The sequence below is a fragment of the Natator depressus genome, chromosome 5 (assembly GCF_965152275.1).
Source record: "Natator depressus isolate rNatDep1 chromosome 5, rNatDep2.hap1, whole genome shotgun sequence".
Taxonomy (NCBI): domain Eukaryota; kingdom Metazoa; phylum Chordata; order Testudines; family Cheloniidae; genus Natator; species Natator depressus.
Window position 1 is genome coordinate 107,866,729 of NC_134238.1, and position 9,965 is coordinate 107,876,693.

The window sequence follows — 9,965 nt, forward strand, 5'->3', positions numbered from 1 at the left end:
AAACAACCATTAGTTCCCAGTAATGTACATTGTAGAAACATTTACATCCCTTTTCACTAATTATAAGACTGCCTACACAGTCAACGAACTCATGCATGGCCATGTTAAAAATGGAAAAAATCCTGGAAATAAGCTGATGTCTAGAGACTAAAACAATGAGGTACAGCAGAAACATCGGAGAGAGAGAGAGAGAGTCCATTAAATAAAATCAAATGGGGCTGAGTTCTTTGTTTTGTTGTTTTTAATCTGCAAGTAACTAACTTGGTACAAACAACTAGAATTAGACTCACACTAGAAATTTTTGTTTTCAGTGCTACATAGGACAATGAATAAATAAAATAAACAACATGGGCAGGGCTGATCATCATGGTTGCCATGCCATAGCTAACCTTTGAACCCACCCTAATGCTCCAAATTAAAAAAAAAACCAAAACTTTTATTTTCCTTGGGAGAGGGAGAAATCTCATTACTACTGGAGGTCTCACTGAGAGGTCACTATACGGGGACTTGGTGTCACTGTAGTGTTATTACTGAGCTCCTGCTTTTTGTCATATTCCATTGCAGACCCGGATTTAACTTGACAGCACTAAATGTTTTCTCTGAAACGGATTCAACTGTTTAGTATCACATCCACCCACCCACATGCAAAAAGTCCCCAAGCGTGAGCAGTCATGGATAGTTTTCTGAAAAACATAAATTCCACAACTCCTGTAACAGCTGTGACAAAAGTGCAGCTTTAGCTATGATGCATCCATTGAAACTCTGTTTTGTATAGTGGTTATTTTATCTGTTCCCTCCTTTTTGGTACTTCTTTTTTCTTTTTAGTGGACAAACCTTTCCACAGTTTAGCATGCTCAAGTCTATACATCATATCTAAGCAACTGCCTCCTTCTAATAAGCCATCACCTTTTTGGTAAAAAAAAAAATAGAAACTTCCAAAATCAAAAGGCTTCCCACTATCCTTTACTGACACATGCCCTCTGAAATGTCATCTGTGCTAACATGAAGAGAGAGGAGGGACATATTTTTTCTTCTGGAATGGTGGGAACCTGGCTCATGTGATCACATGTAGGTCATATGTGTTGCAATTAGATTGACTAATGCACATCACTGCTCCCTTAAGAAACCCCAGTGGACTCAATATCTGTACCTTAAGGTCAATGGAGCTTCACATGGGCACTGGGCTTGACCTGATTGCTGGCCACCATATGGATGAAATGTGAAGAAAGTCAATCCCTCACCCACCCTAACCATGTCCTGCAAAATGGAGATATCAATCCTTCTCCCCATGCCAATCTACACATTGGTGGGGAGCAAAGGCTGAATTTATTACTTGATGAAAGGAAAGTTCTAGGCAAAATTATAGTACTGACCAAAGGAAACTTGCCAGTCAAATGAATACTAATGAGAGAGAGATGCCATATTCATCTGCCTATTTATATATGAGACCGAGAGAGTGAGAGAAAAGACTACTAAGTGTATCTTATGTGTGTGACAGAATGTGTGGATGTAAGGAAATGAGAACATGTTTAGCAGAGAGTGAGTAAGAATATGTGAGTGAGTTAACGTATGGCAGAACAACTGAAGAGCTGTAAGGACATACAGGTCCAGTCCAGTGATGGCAGGGAATAGAACTTTACATCATCCTACTCAAGTGAGACCAGAAGGCAGAGCTGACTGTGAAGGGAATCCTTACATTTCCACAGGATAGACAGTAAATTCATTTTAAGAGTCATCGGAAGTGAAATGGCTCCTAGCAACTGAAGTTTCTGTCCACTTGGTTAAGGACACTAATCAAACTCTCCAACTTTTAGGGAAAATAAAATAGAATAAAAAAAATCACAGACTACATCCTCCTCCTTTGTTATGTGTTTTAAAATAGATCCTGGGTGATGAATTTGTTGGAATCTAACTACATACATAGCCTAATGGTCCAGTGCGGAGTTAAAAAACAATTGTTTAGACACAAAGTCAATGACTGGTAATAGCAACGTTAGTTTAAGAGAACAAAATCAAGCTTTGGGCAGAATTCCTCACTTAGTTTTTACTCAGGTAACCTCTGATTTAAGTCAATAGGAGCTTGCCTGAATAAGGTCTGAGTAAATAATACAAGTTAGCTGCAATCTGCATTAAAGATGCATTGGGGTGCTGAGCGTGTGTCACGTGCTTGGTCGAACTGGGTATTATGAGCTTCCTTTACAGGACTCCTGAAACCATCATTTAATACTTGTATAAGCAGAGGATCCAAATCAACAGCCTCAAGCTCCTTTGCAGTTCCATAAGTAAGCAAAACTGGGCTGGTTGGCTGCTCCCTGAAGATGTATGAATACTAGGGATGAGGAGCACTATATCCAGCGTGGAAGAGGAGCTGGCTGCTTGGCTGTCTTCTCTCCTCACTACAAGACTTTGCAGGGTGGGTATGAAGTACTGATTGGAAACTGTTGTTCACTAAACTTTTTCATACCTTAGATTCTTTTCCACAGAGTACTGGGAGGTGGTGGTTCAGTGTGATTCTTATTTTATCTGAACTAATTTGCTTTTCTCTTGATGCCACTCAGGTGGAGATATGTCCCCTCTCTGCAACAGGATTGTGTGTTCCCCTTCTACAGGAAAAAGACCAGAATCCATGGAAAACCCTGCATTAGCTTTGTTGATCCCTTGCCAGATGCATAGATGGACCCTCCCTTTCCATTGCTGCCACAGCAGGGTAATGCTTGAGAGAAGTTATTATGCTTCCTTTGCCACTTAGCCCTTGAATGGGTCTCATAGACTGTGAGGGAAAGTTAATTCTGTTCTGATCATTATTCATGAGTCTCTTTAGTACATGTTTTTTGGGGCCACATAAGATGAAGACTATTGTTTGGAAAATGCCTCTTCTCTGACTCCTTCCCCATCATCCTCACCATGCCCCCTTTGGCCACATCACAAGTGGATTGTGTATAGATTATGCAGACAAGCTGGTGGCAGTTATGGTGAGTGTCTGTCTGGTCTGATCTGGTCTGGCTGCCATTCTCCTACAGGCAGCTGCTTGCTCCTTTTCCCCTGGATTGCTGTGATTTCGTTCTCTCCTGTCCCCTATTGCAGAGATGAAAATAAGAGCCTAGCCTATGTTTCTCATTGAAACTCTGCTGTTGTAGGTGTTTGCAGAACTGCACTGTGGAAGTGGGTGCATGCTCTGCAGTCTGTGAGCTTATTCCTAAACATTCAGCCACACTCTCAAACTGCTAGCTCTTCACAAAGTTTTTGTTTTGTTTTTAACAGTAAATTCTGCCACGTGTGTTGCTCAACAGAGTCACAACACAGCCCATAAAAGTCCCTCATTGTTTCAGAACATCCTGTCATGTTCTTTTTAAAATATAAAACAAAACCTTGTCCCAGGTTTCCACAGCAACCCTGTGACTTTACACACGATTCCTTTAACTCTGTTAATGTTGGGCCATCTCCCAGTTGAAGGAAGATCCCATATTCTGGATGGGAAGATCCTGCTGAGTCAGCTACTTCCTGTACAAACAACAAAAGCAGACATGTTAGGTATTGTCTGACAGACAGGCAAATCTTCCAGTGATTTTAATTTTTATCCAGAGTTTTTCACATTAGGTTTTTCACATTTTCACTGTCAGTTCCAGTCTTCTTAGGTGACTGAAATCCTTTCCTTCAGTGAAGAAGACGACCAAATTCTGCTTGAAGTGAGTTGGTGCAATGCTACACTTCAGAAAAGGCCTATACATGTTATAGAGAACAAGAACTTTCCTGTAGTGTTTTAAACCAACCTAGAGAATTCCATAGCCGGGATGAAATTATTCCATTCTACGGGTCTTCACCAGATGGATATTGACCAAAAGGGAGTTATACCAGCAATAAGGCTTGGGTCCACTGAGTAACATTAAGTGGTTCCTAGGAGCTGTGGAATATTATGAACTCCCATTGGCCATGGTGGAAATTGAGAGCACTCTGAACTTTGCAGGATTGGACCCTAACTCAGAGCCGAATATGGTCCAGAGAGTCGGAGAGTGAGGGAGAACTTGATGAAATGTAGTGTGACCAAAAGACAGATTGTAAAAAAGAAGTTTGGCATTTTGTTTTGTGTGTATGTGTGTGAAAAATAGAGACGGGTAAACTCAGCAATACTACCCCATGATTACTAGGATTATAATTTGGCTGCTATAGCAGCAGCCTGCATGGCATTCTTTATCAACTGTCACATCTCATCTCATTCACTTTTGCAAAGGATCTTTGTGTCACTGCTTTCGTGAAGAGATTAGGCAACTCTCAAAGAATTTCCTTGGCTGCTACCTGATATGCCATTATTCGCTTCTTATCATTTTAGCAAAGCAGTTACGCTGCTGTCAGAGGTAATGGAGACTGTGCCACTAAGAAAATTGGCTGTAATTTATTTATCAATTGTTTCTACATACCACAAAAGAGACCATCTACTTTACGGCTGGGTCTAAGGTATTTGAGAGCCCCTGAAGTTCATGGTTTTCCGGTATTCTAAGTTCTACTTATGGCTTTTCCTGTATATGACACACAACACCACCCCTGTGGTCTTGAAGGCCGATTTCTTCTTTACTTTCTTTAGTCACAAATCATTCTGAGGCATCCCTTAAGTGCATTTGTATTGTTAAGTGCACCGGCCTGATTTGGTGTTAATTCAATTTGAGTGCCCTTAATATCTTGTGGGGGTGATGCAATGCATGCAAGCTGTACCTTGTAAAAACAGGTTCCAGGTCTGCCTGAGAGCAAAGCACCTTTCCCACAGCAATTTACCAAAGTTGCTGATAAAATTTTCATAAGGAAACCTTTTTAGTCTGACCCTATTGTGTTATTCTACCATTAAGACTCGGGGAATTGAAACTGTCTTCTGGTGACAGTTTATCGCATTCTCCATTATTGCTGCGTGCACACAACCTATTGATGGGTCACCACTTAAACCCCCTCTCCTTAAACCATGGAAACAGCTTGCAGGGCCAGAACCTGGGAGCTGCCTGCTGCCAGTGTGTCACTCTAAATGAACTGCATTCTTGGTAAACCAGTCCCCTCTAACCTTCGAATGATGGGAGATTGTGGGACATTTTAGTGCATTTGGGGCCAAGGGGAATGGAGAGAGAGAGAGAGGAAAGGGGGAGAGATCCCAATGGAAAGAAAGCTACAGCTGTAGAAAATGTAGAAAGAACGCAAGGCAGCATTTTGATTAAAAGGAAAACTATTTAACCAAAATTGAAGATGAAAAGAAAATAATCACTTTTATCCCCCATATTTTTATTTAGAATAAGCAAACACTAACTTCCTACTTGTTATATGCTGGGAGCCAAATTCTGCTCTGAATTAGGCCACTGTAAATCCTAAACAATTCTAATCCTTTAGGTGCAATTACTTCAGGTTTTAACTGAGAGCAGAATTTAGACCTACATATCTGAGCTCACTCTGACCAGAGAAGAAGACCAAGGAGAACAAGGGCCTACACAGCTGTCAGACACTGGTAGATTGTCTTCTTCTTTCCTCTCCTGCCCCCCCAATGCCCACTGACCTAGAGTTTCTAGTAATGCTGCAGTGTCTGCCAAAGAAGTTGGATTTAAGTCCTCAGCTATCACTTAAGTGTGGTGTGTGTATCTGGTACTGCATACTGTGACGTCTATCTCTGCCAGTTACTTATTTAAAACCCAGTAAAATAAGTTTTTATAAAAGTCCTATTGAATGTTCTGGGCACATCCCCTCCAGATTTCAGGCCAGAATTTTGGAAGAATTGAAGAAGAGACCATTACCTCCAAAAATAATCCCAGGTTTTATATTGAGTCTGGTGTAGGCTGTAACACGACTTTAACAACTTCACAAGTGCTATGTGACTGTTCTTACAGTACAGGCCCACTGTATGCACCTCGATATCAAGTCTCTGTGGGTTGATAAGGCAGTTCTTGTGTCACATAGCCCACCCGGGAAAATTTGCTCCACTCCAAATTGTTTGGGGGGAGGGACTGTCCTCCCCACCCACATGACTCATCTTGCCAGTGTCTAGTGGGCATCCAAGGTTTGACTCTGCACCCACTGAAGTCTGTTGGAGTGTCACCATTGACACTAGTGAGTGCAGGATTAGATTCCAGACGAAAAATGATCATTTCAAGTCCAGCCGGGCCAGACGAATAAATAAATTGGAGCCTCATGTGTGGAGTTAGTGCTTGTTGGTAGGGAGTGTGTGTGTTCTGGGGGAGATGCGCAATGCGAGTGTGTGTGACCAAGGCAAACTGATTAATTATTGGATAAAGCTGGAGGCAAACCAGGGGCAGATTCACCGGTCAAAGAATGGTGCAACAGTGGAATTTATAATACATTAGTCTATCAGCCTCTTGATCTTTGAGAGTATTCAAGGAAGATGGAGATGAGGCAATTCTTTCTTCATGGTTTCAATAGGGAAAAGAAACAGCATGCATTTACAGCCGTTTCCTCTCTGGTGCCCAGGGCAGTGTACATTGGAAATATGCACCAGTTTCAGTCATTTTAGAAGAAGTTTGGAAGCTGATTTTAAAATAAACAAACAAACAAACAAAAGCCCATCAAATTACCAACTCACAAAGGGATTCCACCCGAGCTCTGGCCCAGTAGTCCATCCAGCCTGCATCTAGGAGCTGAGAACAGCCTGCAAAAGGCTGGGGGTGAATGTCTCTAGGGCAGTGCTACTCAAAGTGGTGGTCCTTGGACCGGTGCTGGTCCGCAAGCCATCGGCTGCCGGTCTGCGCGCACTTTGGAAAAAAAAATTGCCGGTCCCCCACATCAGATAGCTTGAGAAACACTGCTCTAGGGCAGCCATTGGATTGAGCCCCTGTGGACAGCTCTCTACTGGCTCCCTGCAAGGGAGTGTGTGTGTGCTGGAGATAGGGGGGCCCACCATGTTTGGAAATATGGAGATTCTGGGCTGCTGCGGACTGTAGCAACACTGAAGGAGGCTGTCATAAAATAGAATAGCCCCTGGCTATTTTGTTTTATTTGAGGTTGGTTTTGGCCCTTGGAGCAGCCCAAAATCCCATGGGAAAAAGCCACCTTTGCGCGCCCTCTTTGTGGACTGTGGCTGCTTTGCTGGTCCTTCCACCTCAGATTTTGGAGGGGAAGATTTTGGACCGGCTTATAATATCTTAAATTCTGGAAGCTTCCCTTTCCCTTCCCCCCCCCCCCAAACCCAACTATGCTTTTTAGAAAAAGGGAAAGGTATTAGGGGGAACTCATCGGGATGTTCCAGATAAGCTGCTGACCACTATGTTGCTTCAAACTCCAATGAGCTGAAGTGACTAGAAAGAAGGGGTGTGAAGGTAAAGCAGCTGGCGTGATGTCCCATTGCACTGACACATACAGCAGGTGGCCCTTGGAAGTGCATAGATAAATCCCATCACAGCACCATCAGCTGCATTTGGTGCTGTGAACGAGTGAATTATGGGGCCCTTCTTGTCAGGCAGTTGGTGGAAAGGCATGGAGGAAGGATTATTCTTGTTACCTGCTGGGAAAGAAGGAACTGTACAGTGTGTGTAATGGAGAAATCCTGGCAGGATGGACACGGCTCTTGCACTCCTAGGCTGTGGTGGGGAAGCAGAAGATTATAATTATTGCAACATATTTTGTCTTCAGAAGGGTGAACCGGTGAGGGAGGTTACCTACAATGCACTTCAGAGGAGTACAAGTTGCACCGGTCATATAGAAATGCATTATATGCTATTCTTCAAGCAATAAATAGAGTAATTATGTGAGAAATAGGATATCAAGTAGTAGACTATGCTCCAGAGTCTTCAGTCTTTTCATTCTCTCCCCCAAGTGCTAGCAAATGCTTAAGTCTCTGATGTGAGACAGAAAAATTAAGTACAACCAGCGGGAGGGAAGCTGTCTAAAGGTCTTTGGTACCTGAATCTAGGGAGAAATGAATAGAAACTCTCTCCTCCTGCTCCCTGACCAGACTAGATTGTATACATCAGCATCAGATCTCAAGTGTTTCAGTGTGGATATTGTCTGTGAAGCATTTTCTATAAACACTTTGAGCCCCATCACATATCTTACATACTCAGCTCAGTAAGCATCCAAATGAGAAAAAGTCACTGCAGCTTGCTCTCTGGCTATGAGCTGTGTGTGGTCAAAAGAAGTTTAGCCCCAGTAGGGGCTAGGGCCCATATTAACAGAAATATTGGTAAATTCCCTTGACTGTACTTAGGTTCTGTTGTAAAATTAACCCTGAGCCAAGCCCCTTCCCCATGGATTTAAGTGGGCATGCATCTTCTTGCTCAAAATGCTAGAATAGCTGCGTGGTTTATGGGTCCTAAACATGCAGTACTTCCTCATGGCATCACACACAACCACAAAGGATAGTGTCACCGTCTGTGTGCAACATAATTAAAGGGTTTATGTGTCATACATTTTAAACTATGTATGGTGCCAGGCGGAGCTCCGGGTCACTTCCAAACTTTTGTGGCCACACAGTTTTGTGGGCACCATATGTTTCTTCCTATATCTCTACATATCCCCTATGAACCATCCATTGTGTGTGAGTTCTACCTTGAATCCCTGCCTGTGATTATTGGAAAGCTCAGGACCTTGCCAGCAGGAAAATTTACAGCTCAACAATTACATTGTTGAAACTCTGACAAATCCCCCCCTCCCCCCAGTTTATGGCTTTGAAAATAAGGGATAAGTGTGAGCAACTGAATATATTACACACCGTATTGAGGCCTCGTGGGGGTTATATTATGGAATCTGTTTACTTTGACTGACATTTTTCATTTTTCTTTTCTTCCAGACATTATTACTGCAAATGATATCTGTGCTCGATATGGATTTGTTACTCAAAGAACAGCTCGGATATTTGGATAATCATTTTCTAAACAGGCTTTTTTTTATTATGATTTTTGGAATCATTCCAGTAATAATGCAACAGGCAGGCAATGGATTGAGAAAAAGCAAACAGAACTGTATTACATTAGTACATCACATTACAGCACATTAGATGCAGGTGGGATTTCCAAAACTTCTCTGCAATGCAAAACAGTGCTAAAAACTCCACGCTCAGACACAAAAGAGAGTTGACTTTTCCATCATTTTCTGCAAACAAAAGCTGAAAGCCCCAATGACGAAGATGGGACTGTCTGCTGAAGGTGGAATAAATGCCACTCAGAGGCTGAGCAACATTGGCTCTGCTGTGCTCACACCTGTGAACTGAACAAATCAGTACATACAATATTACAAAATACAGCTATGGAGAGCAAAACAAGACCCAAAGACAGCCAATCAAAAAAGAACTCCCAATCAAAGAAAGACTCAAATTGGGCAATGGAAATGGCAGAATCTTTCTCTGTTATGTTTGAACAAGACACTGGAAATGTCAGTGAGAATTCTCCAGTTACTTCCGAAGTTCCCTTTTGAAAGCTGGCTGTGCAGATTGGTGTAAATAACTGAGCATCTATCATGGTACAGGCAAATTAATTAGAATCGAGGTACATTTCTGCTTCTTCTTTACAGGAGAGAAAGTGGACGAGCAGGGTTACTCTACCATAGCATTCAATGCATGGCAAAAATTACATTACACGTGTGTGTGTGTGTGTGTGTATGAATTTGTACGTTTTACTATTAATTATTTGTATTCTGATAGCTCCTAGGAGACCTAGTCATGGGCCAGGACCCTGCCCTCCAACCTTTGTATTTATTGATGTTCTGGAATATCTCAAATACTCTCTTTCTCAATGTGCCCCTTTGCAGTTCCTTTTCTGCAGCACCTGGTGATGATACCTCTTCTGGAGAAAAATGGTGCTTATGATGTTGACATGTCTTGCTTTGTGCTTGAAGATATGGGTTTCAGTGCTTTGTAACAACATATAAAGGAGAGAGAGAATTCCAACACCTCTGAGCTGAGCTGATTCAAGGAAAGCTGATTTGTTAGTTCTTGAAAGGGGTGAGAAGCTATGAAGCAACAGCTCAGGTGACTGCAGAGCTTACGTTTT

The 9,965-nt window shown here is 42.3% G+C and overlaps 1 long non-coding RNA gene across 1 annotated transcript; it reads left to right on the top strand.

The window, feature by feature from the left end:
* The first annotated feature begins 2,170 nt into the window (after positions 1 to 2,170).
* LOC141988269 (uncharacterized) lies at positions 2,171 to 9,603 on the top strand. The gene is made up of 3 exons (XR_012639719.1): positions 2,171 to 2,413; positions 2,559 to 2,707; positions 8,768 to 9,603. It is a non-coding gene; the product is annotated as an uncharacterized LOC141988269 (long non-coding RNA).
* Positions 9,604 to 9,965: the final 362 nt, after the last annotated feature.